Here is a 15,756-nt window from a genome sequence, read left to right as displayed (position 1 = left end):
TGTGCCTAAGTAACAAAATTCGCGTTACCCGGCAAAACAATGAACAAAAAATAACCCGGTGGTGGTTATCCTACAATAAAAAGACCTGTGGAGACAAAAGATATCAATCACAAGAAAAATCGTTACGTGCCTGCAACGTAGTGAAGTGACGAAATCTCATGTCTTAATGCTTCATGATTCATCCCACACTGAATTAATGCGGACTAGTACAGTGCATTAAATCTAGGGTGCAAAGTGCTGCTCAGATATATAAGAATTGAATATTCGCGTAAATCAGCCGGATTGGCTTCCTAGCACACCTATGATATGTTTAATATCACATACCACCAGTCTCCCTTCTAATGTTATTAGCCCAGCGCTATGCGCAATGCTTTTTGTACCAGCCCCCAAGTGAAGGGCTCCTCTGTAATACCATTTCCCCTTTTTTGTGGTTATCACCCATACGGAGTACTTGCCCTCTGTCCCTTTGTACCGATAACAGCTACGCACTTGATTGCCCCTTAGTGCTTAATACTAAAGATACTAGTGCCGCCGCCTCTCTGTTGTTCTATTTGACGGTGGCGTTACCATGGCAACTTCACGGACTGTCCCCGTGAGGCTTCCGTATTGAACCCTCTGTGTGACGTCATCACGCATGGTCCCCACGCCCACCACAACTGCGATGGCGGCCGTCTTATTGCCGGCTTAGCGCTCGCTCTCATTACGGGCGCATGGAGGGGCTCGATAGGTACAATGCTTTACCAGACCTGCGAAACTGTAAGTAAACACTCCCCGCATTACGAGGAAACGCGAAGTCCTCCGTGTCTTTACTCGAACTTTTCGAGCACCCACCCAGGTACTCAGCCTCGCCCCTTTTTTCATTTTGCCTTGCAGAATATGTCTTCGAACACAGGCCTCCCTTCCCTCTAAATCCCGTGCTGCCCAATGACCCCTCATTAGGAGTAAGCCTTTCTACTGTGTGTTCACTGTTGTGTTTGTCTGTGTATTGTCCTGTGTTGAATCATGAGGGAATAAAAACACTTCGTTATGCCTTTCACCTAGAATGATGTGACTGCTGCATAGTCACGCACCGAGAGCCTTGGGATGCGTGTGATTAATTAAATGATCTTTTTCACGAAGCACACTACCATTGATAGGTGTGCTAGGAAGCCAATCCGGCTGATTTACGCGAATATTCAATTCTTATATATCTGAGCAGCACTTTGCACCCTAGATTTAATGCACTGTACTAGTCCGCATTAATTCAGTGTGGGATGAATCATGAAGCATAAAGACATGAGATTTCGTCACTTCACTACGTTGCAGGCACGTAACGATTTTTCTTGTGATTGATATCTTTTGTCTCCACAGGTCTTTTTATTGTAGGATAACCACCACCGGGTTATTTTTTGTTCATTGTTTTGCCGGGTAACGCGAATTTTGTTACTTAGGCACAAAGGAATGACGGTATGGCAGGGTGTTAGCGTACCCTGACCACCCATTTCTTTGCTTTGGTCCTGAAGAAAAACCGGTAATTCCAATTACGGTTTGAAACATGTAGACCCTCCACATATCTTTCAGATACACTTGGTCATAATCATACCTATTATTGTATCTACACACATATTTTAATATTGTCCAGTAGTCTTAAGAATTTTTTTTTTTTCTAAAATAAGCCATACCAGGACAATTTTTAACACACCGACTTTCTTTTTCTTACATTCATCACTCACATACCAGCTCCACTGTACTTCAGGTGTTGTAGCACACCTTGGTGGCATTCGGTCATCGAGGTGGCCCCGATGATGAAGCATGTCACCGACCAGGTCGGTGAGTGAGGGGTTATTAAAAGACAAAGAAGTACTCTCTTCTTTCTGTAAATAAACCATCCCGCCGAAATCGCTCTGTGAGCATTTTTTCAGGTGGTACTCCTCTTTTTGTTAAATTAAGATACCTAACCCAGGGGAATAGGAGTATTTTTCCGTCCACTCCGGTGGATCAAATCCCTTTACTCTCTCATTTTGTTTATACTATGGCACAGTCAAATCCACAGCTATTTGCTTTAATTGGAATGAAAGCCAATATTAATAAGGAATTGGAACGTATAGAACGGTACTCTGGATTGCAGCAGATAACATCAGATGATCTGTCTAATGAAAATAAAGCACATTGGAAAGAATGGCTGCAGGAATACAGTTTACGGTTAAAGAGAGAACAAAACAGTGTTAATGATGTTGAGTCACTGAATTCAGAGCGTGTGAAGATTATGGATTCAAACAATCCAAAATATGGGGCCTATTAGGATGGCGGACGGAAACGGGTTCCGTCTGCCATGGTCGCGGCAAAATCACTCCCGACCGCACCGCGGAGAATCCGCGGTTGCGATTAGGATATTTATGTCAAGAAACTCTGACCGCGGCAGACGGATCACATCAAACACCGTCCGCGGCGGACGGAGCACACCAAAGACCACCGTAAGCGGACGGTACCAAAGAAACACCCTCCGCTGCGGACGAACAAGACCGCGGGAACAGGCCCAACCGCCGCTATACCTGCGGAGGGTCCGGACGCGTGATTAGGATAACGCCGCCATCCCAACGGAACTCACCACCGTCCTCAACCGCCGTGGAAACAATGCATCGCCAAACGGACCATGACTGCGGAAGGACCACACAAACACCATCCCTGCCGTCAAACCGATTACAAAATGGCAGACGGAAGTAAATAGAAAACACACTAAACAGGACACCCAACCACCTGAAACACCCACCCCCAGCAACTACACACCCCAATGACACCCCCCCAAGCACCGAATAATGCACCAAAATCACCACACCCACAGAACACCTGATTGGCAACAACCATTGGGACACCACCACCACACAGAGTATAAAATGAATCCCTCCCACTACCACAGTCCTTTGCATCACAGCATAGCTGCAAGCAAGAGCCAGAATACCACTAACAGCAGACACACACAAACACACATACAACCTGCACACAAACACACCCACCACACAACCCCTACAACACCATCCCTACACACCACACACCTGCACATCCCACCCACCCCACCCCAACAACACCTTGCACATCACACACCATGGCACCAAAGAAAAATTCCAAGTTCACAGACAGTGAGTTGAAGGTAATGGTGGATGAAATCATCCGTGTCGAACCACATCTCTTCGGCACCCTAGTCCAGCAGACCACCTTGGCAACCAAAAACAACATGTGGGACAGGATAGTGACCAGAGTGAATGCGTCAGGGACCGTGCCACGCACCAAACACGAGATCCAGAGGCGGTGGCACGACCTCAAGGCAAGGGTGAAAGGCATCAGGGCGAAGAACCACCTGCGGGCACACCACACTGGCGGCGGCACTCCCCTGGAGCCCATACCATTTGCAGAATGGGAGGAGAAGGTGCTGGGCATACTGCACCCTGAGAGCCTGGAAGGAATCGAGGAGGGACTAGAGGCTGGTAAGTGCAAACCAATGACCACTATCACACTGCCATGGTCTGCCTTGCACAACTGCCAACACACATCTCCCTGGCTCCAATCCATGCATGTGTGCCACATAGTCACCCAAATGTGAAGTCCTGGGCTCAAATGCACCCACCATGACCAAACACAAATATTGCCTCCTACATTCCCAGCCTTGCATGTTGTCAAAGCAGCCAGCACCACTACTCCCAAGAGGCCCCCATGTCTACAGGGAGGGTGGTGGTGGGTTGGGGGTGTTAGAGACCAGCACTACAACTCCCAACAGGCCCCCATGTCTACAGGGAGGGTGGCGGGGGTGTTAGCGACCAGCACTACAACTCCCAACAGGCCCCCATGTCTACAGGGAGGGGGGTGGGGGGTGGGGGGGTGAGAGAGGTGGGTGGGGTGTGTGAGAGAAGTGGGTGGGGTGTGTGAGAGAAGTGGGTGGGTGTGTGAGAGACCAGCACTACAACTCCCAACAGGCCCCCATGTCAAAAGGGAGGGTGGTGGGGGGTGGGGGTAACAGAGACCACCACTACAACTCCCAACAGGCCCCCATGTCTACAGGGAGGGTGGTGGGGGGTGGGAGAGAGGTGGGTGGAGTGTGTGAGAGAGGTGTGTGGGTTGTGTGAGAGACCAGCACTACAACTTCCAACAGGCCCCCATGTCTACAGGGAGGGTGGTGTTAGAGACCAGCACTACAACTCCCAATAGGCCCCCATGTCTACAGGGAGGGTGGTGGGGGGTGTTAGAGACCAGCACTACAACTCCAAACAGGCCCCCATGTCTACAGGGAGGGTGGTGGCGGGTGGGGGGTGTTAGAGACCAGCACTACAACTCCCAATAGGCCCCCATGTCTACAGGGAGGGTGGTGGGGGTTGGGGGGTGTCGGAGACCGGCACTACAACTCCCAACAGGCCCCCATGTCTACAGGGAGGGTGGTGGGGGTGGGGGGTGTCAGAGACCAGCACTACAACTCCCAACAGGCCCCCATGTCTACAGGGAGGGTGGTGGGGGGTGGGGGTGTTAGAGACCAGCACTACAACTCCTAACAGGCCCCCATGTCTACAGGGAGGGTGGTGGGGGTGGGGGGTGTTAGAGACCAGCACTACAACTCCCAACAGGCCCCCATGTCTACAGGGAGGGTGGTGGGGGGTGTGAGAGAGGTGGGTGGGGGGTGTGAGAGACCAGCACCCATGTCTCACCCCAGAGCAAGATTGATTCCGCCCACCATTTGCTGACCAGTGCATCTCCTCCTGCAAACTGACAGGTAGATAGACATCTTCTCCGGGGGAACATCCAATAGCAGGACAGGACCACACATATCCAAGTAGTGCCTTCCCACCTCCATGCCACCATATTGCCCTATACTGTCAACCACAACAACATGATGACAACAACAACCATGTCCTGATTCCATAGTGATTTGTAATGTTGCTACCAAAAACATGTCATGTCCACAGCATTAATTTTGAAAATCCACCACCTTGGCCTGTGTCACTACACCAACACCTGCCATTGTGAGCTGTGCAGCTACCACCACCACCACCACCACCACCATCACCACTCCTGGCTGTGCCACCCTGCCTGACCCATTGCCCGATGATGGGCCATCAACATCCCAGACTAGCAGGGAGAGTGTGCGGGAAAGGACACAGGTGAGGCCACAGCTCACAACCAGGAGTGCAGTTGCTAGGCGAGGTCGGGAACAACACCCACCCCATCCTGGGGCCGAGACCCTAGAAGCCATCGCCAGAGTCAATGCCTCCTGTGAGCGGTCGCAGGCACAGTCCGATCGGGCCCACCAAGCCTCGCAAGAGAGCAGCCAGCTGTTGCGGTCCATCGACACTCGCATTGGCCAAATTGTGGACCTCATGAACCAGCAAACTGCTCTGTGGAGGGAGTGCCACACCACCACCCCCTCCCCCAAGTGCCCAGCGGGACAGGTCACCAACAGCACCGCCACCATCACCTGAGGCCACGGACAGGGAGGTGGCCCCTGACCAACCTGCCCCCACAGCTGTCTCCGCTCCGGCTCCAAGACGGAGGGCCGTCCGAGGCTGGATGCAGCTGAGAGCAGTGGAAGTGCACCATCTACCCGCTCGAAGAGGGGCCGCCACTGACTTCACCCTTCCTTGAGGCTGCCATTCACCCTGTCAACTATCCTGCCCCACAATGCCAAGCATTGGCACACGTCTGTTGGACTAGGTGGACATCACACAATGTGGTGTCCCCACGGTGTTTTCATCTGCCATGACCTTCAACTCTCACTTCCCCCAACACCTACTTGTAAATATGCACCAACATCAATCCACAACCTGTAAATAAACACCACGTAAACACTCTATGCTGTGTGACCTCTATGTTTTAATCACATGTTTGTCTAATAAATTGTCATTACCAGGTGCAGGGATCAATGTTCTGGAGAATCATGCCTCTGTGGGAGTGACCTAGGGATAATGAGAGAACAACAAGCACAGGTCAGGAAAGTGATTCACACCCATCACAACACACTGTACTGCAACATCCCACAAACGACACTCATCACCAATTAAGTTGATCGCAGGACACACATCAGGGAGCTTTGCATGTACACCATCTCCCACACACATTTGCAAACAGAACATACCAGAACAGGCAGCATAGACACACCACACCCACACATCACCAACAAACATACATCACACATTGTCTAGCTGCACAAGAGGTAGTTACTCACATTCAAGGAAAATAGCGATCAATGAGCTGACGCCTCTGGTCCACACCTTCTTCCTCCCCACTATCCTCATCAGTGGACATGGGTGGGATGGGAGGCGGAGCAACCTGTTGGTCTTCAGGGTCCATGATCACTTCAATGTTATTGCGCAAGGCCAGGTTGTGGAGCATGCAGCAGGCAATCACGATTTGGAATACTTTGTCTGGTGAGTATGGCAGGGCCCCTCCGGTTTTATCCAGGCACCGAAACCTAGACTTCAGCAGTCCAAAAGTACGTTCCACCACTCGACGTTCCCTCCCTAGGGCATCATTATAACGCATTTCACCAGGGGTAGTAGGATTCCGTATGGGGCTCAGCAGCCACGGCCGGTTTGGGTACGCAGAGTCGCCTAGGTGGGGGGATGACAGACACAAATATCATTACCAGGATTGGTGGGAACACCATGCCACACATACAACACAATTGTCCTCACAGCACACTCACCTACAAGCCACGCACGTTCTGGACGCAGATTAGCCATCAGTTGGGGGACAATGCTGCTCCGCAGGATGTGTGAGTCATGGGCGGACCCGGGAAATCTGGCATACACATGGGAGATGATGTTGTCAGCCAGGCACACCACTTGCACGTTGATCGAATGGTAGTGCTTCCGATTGCGATATACAGGTTCACGTGCCTGGGGTGGAATGAGACCAATACGTGTGGTATCTGGGCCAGGGCATAGAAGTCCCCTTTGACTGCTGCCAACTCTGCCGGCCGTGGGAAATGGATGTAATCATCCTTGTAATGCATCATGGCATTCAGAACATCCCGCAGTACCATGCTGAACATGGATTGGGACATCCCCCCGGAATGACCAACTGTGTACTGGAAAGTGCCAGTTGCGAAGAAGTGAAGTGCCGCCATCACCTTTGCTGTGGGTGTAATAGCTCATGGATATGTCCTGCGTAGCTGCAGATGAGGTGACAATTGTGCTACAAGTTCCTGCAATCTACGTCGATCAAGCCGGAATTTGCGGATCACCTCCTCGTTAACCATGTACTCCAGCACAGTGTATGGTCGATGCACATTTGGAGCCCTCCTGTGTGGGAGTAGATGGTAGCAGATGTCAATTGACCAACAACGCATAGCTGTGGCACACTATCATATCTTGACAAACACAATGCAAATAACACATGTTGCAGACAGTCATTATATGTGTGACGTAACCAATATATAAGGCAATACAGCTAACTACACACACAATGGTCACCCTCAAACAACATCCTGTGTGCAAACATGTCCAATGTAACGTGCACACATGTTGAAAGATCTAGCAACAACACATGACTGAGGGACCAAATGTGGACAAGCGTCCCCACAGACACACATGTACGTGCACACACAACACGAACATGGAACACACCCTCCTTGTCTTCATGCACCCATGACCCCACCTACAATGCTGGGCATCCTCACATGACATGCATGGGCACACAACAACAGACACGCATACACAGAATGCATGTACACCCCCATCATTGTTACTTGCACACACAAACCACACACTCACAACAGCTTCTGAATGTGGGTACACACCCTTGTTGTACTGTGTAGATGTGTACAAATGGAAACGTGTGTCCACAAAACCAAGACGTCAACACGTCGCCATGCACATCTGACACAACTTGGGTGCACATCACTAGCCTTTGTTAACCACTGGCAAGGTCAACAGTATGAGCACACATGCAACAAATGGACATGAATGTCACACGTGGACACGGGCCATTGCCTTGACATAATTATTCTTGCAGCATTCTGGACATGTCCTGACACACATGTACAACTATGAACATGACATGTGTGCGGAGACATGCAGTGTGTGTACATACGCCATCTGGGGACGCCTTCGACCAACACAGAAGATGATCGTTGATACAGCAATTAAGCATTACATATGCTGTATGGTCAAGGACCATCAGGGTCACACCCTGCAAAACGCATGTGCGCACTACCGCGACGGTGCATCATTTGAAAATAATTACTCACTAGCATCGCTATGGCGGTGCACGCATTCCGTGGGGGCGGTGCAGGCTAACACATACATACATGGCAGTTGATACCCCCCCTTACAGTCACATTGCAGCACCCACCGCAGCCCGCCGGTCCTGGCCAGTCACCCACCGCCGTTCCTGGCCGGTCATAATAATAATAATAAATCCACATTTGTAAAGCGCACAATCACCCGCAAGGGTCTCTAGGCGCTGGGGGCCGTTGGGAAGATTAAGCAAGCTATTGCCCAGAGTCACATGGTGCTGGGCTAACCTGCCACCGGCGCCGGGGATCGAACCGTGATCCCCAGATTCCAGCGTCAGTCGCCCTGGCCGCGGCGCCACACCTCTAATCATCCTTCCGCCGGGTGCTGGCCGGTCAACATCCGCCGCTCCTGGCCGATCACCCACCGCTGCTCCTGGCCGGTCACCCACCGCCGCTCCTGGCGGTCACCCACTGCCGCTCCTGGCCGGTCACCCACCCCCAGCACCCGGCGGTGGGTGACCGGCCAGCACCCGGCGGTGGGTGACCGGCCAGGACCGGCGGTGGGTGACCGGCCAGCACCCAGCAGTGGGTGAGCGGGCAGGACCGGCAGTGGGTGACCGGCCAGGGCCATCCATGCATTGGTGACCTCAATGCACAGGCCGCTCACCCACCGCCGGCCAGCACCCGGCAGGGCAGTGGGTGAGCAGACAGGACCGGCGGTGGGTGATCGGCCAGGGCCACCCATGCCATGGTGACCTCAATGCACAGGCCGCTCACCCACCGCCATCACACGGCGGTGGGTGACCGGCCAGCACCCGGCAGTGGGTGAGCGGGCAGGACCGGTGGTGAGTGACCGGCCAGGGTCATCCATGCCATGGTGACCTCAATGCACAGGCCGCTCACCCACCGCCAGCACACGGCGGTGGGTGACCGGCCAGCACCCGGCAGTGGGTGAGCGGGCAGGACCGGCGGTGGATGACCGGCCAGGACCATCCATGCCATGGTGATCTCAATGCACAGGCCGCTCACCCACCGCCAGCACACGGCGGTGGGTGACCGGCCAGGACCGGCGGTGGGTGACCGGCCAGCACCCGGCAGTGGGTGAGCGGGCAGGACCGGCGGAGGGTGACCGGCCAGGGCCATCCATGCCATGGTGACCTCAATGCACAGGCCGCTCACCCACCGCCAGCACACGGCGGTGGGTGACCGTCCAGGACCGGCGGTGGGTGACCGGCCAGGACCGGCGGGCTGCGGTGGGTGCTACAATGTGACTGTAAGGGGGGGTATCAACTGCCATTTTGAATTGCATATTCAAATGTATGTGTTAGCCTGCACCGCCCCCGTGGAATGCGTGCACCGCCATAGCGACGCCAGTGAGTGATTATTTTCAAATGATGCACCGTCGCGGTTGCCGGTGTGTGACCGTGACGGTCCGTGCACATGTAGCCAATGGAAACAGGTTACGCGGGGTGCGTAAGCGCATTCAAAAATAGCGGAAGCCGTGCACCGCCACACCAGGGGAGTCATTGGCTCTTTTTGAATGATGCATCCAGGGAAAACCAATTGCTGCAGACGTGTGCCACAGATATGAGCACAGGGCCCTATATATGTGTGAATTTCTTCTGCACACATTCACTGCTTCCAGCCACTGCTGCCTGCGACCGTGACCTCGACCTGCTGCTGCTGAGCGATCCAACAACTGCTGACTGCGACCGTCACCTCGACCTGCTGCTGCTGAGCTATCCAACAACTGCTGCCTGCGACCGTCACCTCGACCTGCTGCCGCTGAGCTATCCAACAACTGCTGCCTGCGACCGTCACCTCGACCTGCTGCTGCTGAGCTAGCCAACAACTGCTGCCTGCGACCGTCACCTCGACCTGCTGCTGGTGAGCTATCCAACAACTGCTGCTGTAGTGCCACAGTCCTGGACCTTGCCATGCAGAGAGTGCGAGAGATCCGGTCTCGTCCCTTCACCGCTGTGGAGCTGGATGTCCTTGTGGACGGTGTGCTCAGCCACTATGAACGGCTCTACGGTGCCCCCGGACAGGTGGTAAGTGCAGTGGTTAACATGTTGGTGGGCATGAGGTGGTCACTGACTCCTGGCTTCTGCAAGCTTGGCGGTGTGCTGTGGGACCTTCACATGTGTTGTACTGAGCATGGCTGCATGAAGAGACGTGTTTCTACGATGTTTGTGAATGTCAAACTGTCCACTGACGTTCCCCTCTTGTGTCCCATCCTGGTAGGTCAAGCTGCACCTTCGCAAGGCCGTGTGGAGGACCATAGCACGTGATGTACGGGCAGTGGGGGTGTGCAATAGACGACACACACACTGCCACAAGCGCTGGGACGACATATCCAGGCTCAGCAAGAATGTAGCGGAGATGACACTGGGGATGATTCCAAGGACAACCCGCCTTGCCCGACACACCATGACCCCTCTAATGCACCGTATAATTGCTGTGACGCATCCTGACCTGTCTGCCCGGCTGAGAGGGGATCAACAGCAAACTAGCGGTAAGCAGACTGTATGTATCTGTAACTTGGGAGTGCATGCATGTATTGGTGCTCAGACACGGTAGTGACATCCGTGGTGCGTATGTTTTGCAGCAATTGCATGTTGGTGCCATTAGCGGAGTGAGCGTTAGCATCCATGTCCGCCAGGTGGACATACCAGTTGATTTGTAGTTGAGGGTTCCAGGACATGCCGTTGAGGTCTGTGGTCCCATGGCATGACATGTGTGGTGGTCTGCATGCACGTGCCCTGTTTGTATGATGTACATGTTTCACAGGCACCCCCGGTTCTTTGATATGAGGATGTCTGGTAGGGGTGGTTCGTGTGCAGGATGGGTGCTACATGTTATTCGACTGTAAGGAAGTTGTGAATTTGTAACCTTCACTACGTGAGTGTGGCACTTAGGGTAACATCTCTTCCCTCTCTTTCAGCTTTGGCCAAGGGCACTGACCCACAGACGACGGAGATGAGTGGTGGCAATGCATCCGGATCCGAGATCACACACACACAGACTGACACTGAAGAGGGCAGCCCCGGAGAGGGGGACAGAACCGTCCCTGAGGACTCACATGTGGAGACACCATCGTCCTCATCTTCAGACAGTGTTGGTGAGTCAGCACTGTTGTCACAGACAGGGAGTGGGCAATCAACACCTTCAGTCGGTACACAGCACACAGGGCCCACACTGCCACCAACTGCAACAAGTACTGCTCGTGCTCACCAGAGTAGGGGGAGCAGAGTTGCCTTCGGTGCAGGCACCGCTGCCCCTGCCCCTGTGCCACAAAGTGCACTTTGTGCTGAGGCTGTTGATCTGCTGCGACAGCTGTGTGTAGGGCAGACCAACATGATCAATGCATTCCAAGACCACGATAGGAAGTTGGGGCAGGTGGTAGCATTCATGGAGGGGATGCATGGCGATGTTGCTGGTCTCCACAGAACAGTTCAGTCATTAGCAAACACTGTGTCTTCAGTCATTCTTCAGTCGCATGGACAGGGTGCTACTTCTGTTCCTCCATCCACACCACTAGATGTCTCAGGGGAGAGTGAAATTTCAGACCAGGCGTCATTTTCGGGGTATTGCACTAGAAGCAGCCACAGGCAGCAAGGCAGGCCACGGAGGGCACAGACACCATCCCCTAGGACAGGGAAATCTTTCACCCATCACGACATGAGCTACACTGGAGTTGACACACAGGATCCTCAAGGGGTGTTGGTGGAAAGGGATTCAGATGTAACACACGCATCCCCCTCAAAAGGTACTCCCAAGGCAAGGGCACCTCCCAAGTCCAGGGACACTCCCAAGGACAAGGACACTACAAAGGAAAGGGCAACTCCCAAGAGCAGGGACACTCCCAAGGACAAGGACACTACACAGGAAAGGGCACCTCCCAAGAGCAGGGACACTCCCAAGGACAAGGACGCTTCAAAGGAAAGGGCACCTCCCAACAGCAGGGACACTCCCAAGGACAAGGACGCTTCAAAGGAAAGGGCACCTCCCAAGAGCAGGGACACTACCAAGGACAAGGACGCTTCAAAGGAAAGGGCACCTCCCAAGAGCAGGGACACTCCCAAGGACAAGGACGCTTCAAAGGAAAGGGCACCTCCCAAGAGCAGGGACACTCCCAAGGACAAGGACGCTTCAAAGGAAAGGGCACCTCCCAAGAGCAGGGACACTCCCAAGGACAAGGACACTACACAGGAAAGGGCACCTCCCAAGAGCAGGGACACTCCCAAGGACAAGGACGCTTCAAAGGAAAGGGCACCTCCCAAGAGCAGGGACACTCCCAAGGACAAGGACGCTTCAAAGGAAAGGGCACCTCCCAGGAGAAGGGACACTCCCAAGGACAAGGACACTACACAGGAAAGGGCACCTCCCAAGAGCAGGGACACTCCCAAGGGCAAGGACGCTTCAAAGGAAAGGGCACCTCCCAAGAGCAGGGACACTCCCAAGGACAAGGACGCTTCAAAGGACAGGTACACTACAATGGACAAGTCTGCTCCCAGGGACAGGGCACCGTCCAGGGATCAGGGACATTCCAGAGACAGGACACCTCCTACGGCCAAGGCACATCCCAGGGCCAAGGGTTCTCCCATGGACACGAGCTCCATCAAGGACAGGCATACATCACCCCTGGCTGCCCTCAGGCTGATGTTGAAGGAACGTAAAACACATGTGTCAGCGGTGGAGTTCCCACGTACCTCAACTCCCATCCACACCCCGCAGAAGCAGAAGAAGGAGTACACTGTAGTTGCATCCCCCATTACACATGATGCAGAGGGCAGAAGGCAGGGCCACAGCAAATGTCAAGCAGGGTCCAGCACGTCCCCAGAGAGCAGACCACCACAAGCACATGATCCACCTTTGATGTCTGATGAGGCCACAGCACTTACCAGTCCAGTCATGTCCAGGGTGCCCCTACATTTCAATAAGAAACGGAGACACGCACCAGTGAGACCTGACCACCCCAATGTCGCTCCAGTACAGCTGTCCCCAGCTCCCAGAGCCACCCTGCCTCCTGGCCCATACAGCCCTGTGGCTCATCATTTCAGTGGTCCTAGTGGCTCAGCTGCAGTTCACTCTCATGTGTCAGATAGTGGCCCTGTGTCTGTTGTTCGCTGTCATGCATCATGTAGTAGCACTGTGTCAGTTGTGCCCTCTCCTGTTTCAGGTACTGGCACTGTGTGTGTCAGCCACTCTCATGTGTCAGATGCTGGCATGGTATTTGTTGGTCACTGTAAAGGGACATGTCCTGGCAGTGTGTCTGGGTCTATGGCTCATGTGTCAGTCACTAGAGCTGTGGCTGTGTCTCACACTCCTGTTTCTGGTGCTGGCAGTGTGTCTGGGTCTATGGCTCATGTGTCAGTCACTAGAGCTGTGGCTGTGTCTCACAGTCCTGTTTCTGGTGCTGGCAGTGTGTCTGGGTCTATGGCTCATGTGTCAGTCGCTACATCTGTGGCTGTGTCTCACACTCCTATTTCTGGTACTGGCAGTGTGTCTCGGTCTATGGCTCATGTGTCAGTCACTAGAGCTGTGGCTGTGTCTCACACTCCTGTTTCTGGTGCTGGCAGTGTGTCTGGGTCTGTGGCTCATGTGTCAGTCACTAGAGCTGTGGCTGTTTCCCACACTCCTGTTTCTGGTGCTGGCAGTGTGTCTGGGTCTATGGCTCATGTGTCAGTCACTAGAGCTGTGGCTGTGTCTCACACTCCTGATTCTGGTGCTCGCAGTTTGTCCGAGGCGACTAGTTCAAGCAGTCCACCAGATTCTGTGCTGTGAGGTGTAGCTCCCATCACTCAAATGTAATTTGACTTGGTGTCTAGATTGTCCATTGTAAGCACCCTTGCATTGTTAATGTCCTTGGGACAGGGCGCTTGACCCACGTACTTGTGTTGCCTCTGATGTACCTGTGCCTTGCCATGGACTGTTGATGCACTTGGCCCCTCTCATGTGCTGCCTCTGATGTACCTGCTCTGTTCTGAACACTGCCCTGTTGCTGTTATGATACTGCATTGTGACCTCTCATGTGCTGCCTCTGATGTACCTGCTCTGTTCTTTGCCATGGACTGTTGATGCACTTGGCCCCTCTCATGTGCTGCCTCTGATGTACCTGCTCTGTTCTGAACACAGCCCTGTTGCTGTTATGATACTGCATTGTGCCCTCCCATGTGCTGCTTCAGCTGTACCTGCTCTGTGCCCTGGACTGTTGATGCACTTAGCCCCTCTCACGTGCTGCCTCTGATGTACCTGCTCTGTGCCATGGACTGTTGATGCACTTGGCTCCTCTCATGTGCTGCCTCTGATGTACCTGTGCCTTGCCATGGACTGTTGATGCACTTGGCCCCTCTCACGTGCTGCCTCTGATGTACCTGCTCTGTGCCATGGACTGTTGATGCACTTGGCCCCTCTCATGTGCTGCCTCAGATGTACCTGCTCTGTGCCATGGACTGTTGATGCACTTGGTTCCTCTGGTGTGCTGCCTCTGATGTACCTGCTCTGTTCTGAACACTGCCCTGTTGCTGTTATGATACTGCATTGTGCCCTCTCATGTGCTCCCTCTGATGTACCTGCTCTGTTCTGAACGCTGCCCTGTTGCTGTTATGATACTGCATTGTGCCCTCTCATGTGCTGCTTCAGCTGTACCTGCTCTGTGCCCTGGACTGTTGATGCACTTGGCCCCTCTCATGTGCTGCCTCTGATGTACCTGCTCTGTTCTGAACACTGCCCTGTTGCTGTTATGATACTGCATTGTGCCCTCTCAAATGCTGCCTCTGATGTACCAGCTCTGTTCTCTACCATGGACTGTTGATGCACTTGGCCCCTCTCATGTGCTGCCTCTGATGTACCTGTGCCTTGCCATGGACTGTTGATGCACTTGGCCCCTCTCATGTGCTGCCTCTGATGTACCTGCTCTGTTCTCTGCCATGGACTGTTGATGCACTTAGCCCCTCTCACGTGCTGCCTCTGATGTACCTGCTCTGTGCCATGGACTGTTGATGCACTTGGCTCCTCTCATGTGCTGCCTCTGATGTACCTGTGCCTTGCCATGGACTGTTGATGCACTTGGCCCCTCTCACGTGCTGCCTCTGATGTACCTGCTCTGTGCCATGGACTGTTGATGCACTTGGCCCCTCTCATGTGCTGCCTCAGATGTACCTGCTCTGTGCCATGGACTGTTGATGCACTTGGTTCCTCTGGTGTGCTGCCTCTGATGTACCTGCTCTGTTCTGAACACTGCCCTGTTGCTGTTATGATACTGCATTGTGCCCTCTCATGTGCTCCCTCTGATGTACCTGCTCTGTTCTGAACGCTGCCCTGTTGCTGTTATGATACTGCATTGTGCCCTCTCATGTGCTGCTTCAGATGTACCTGCGCTGTGCCATGGACTGTTGATGCACTTGGTGCCTCTCATGTGCTGCCTCTGATGTACCTGCTCTGTTCTGAACACTGCCCTGTTGCTGTTATGATACTGCATTGTGCCCTCTCATGTGCTGCCTCTGATGTACAAGCTCTGTTCTCTGCCATGGACTGTTGATGCACTTAGCCCCTCT

At 53.5% G+C, this 15,756-nt stretch overlaps 1 pseudogene; it reads left to right on the top strand.

The window, feature by feature from the left end:
* Nucleotides 1–15,756, top strand: part of LOC144752764 (protein adenylyltransferase SelO, mitochondrial pseudogene) — a 43,895-nt pseudogene that overhangs the window by 11,652 nt on the left and 16,487 nt on the right.

This window comes from Lissotriton helveticus, chromosome 5_1 (genome assembly GCF_964261635.1).
Source record: "Lissotriton helveticus chromosome 5_1, aLisHel1.1, whole genome shotgun sequence".
Taxonomy (NCBI): domain Eukaryota; kingdom Metazoa; phylum Chordata; class Amphibia; order Caudata; family Salamandridae; genus Lissotriton; species Lissotriton helveticus.
The sequence above is the reverse complement of the archived record's forward strand: the minus strand, read 5'-3'. Positions and strand labels throughout refer to the sequence as shown.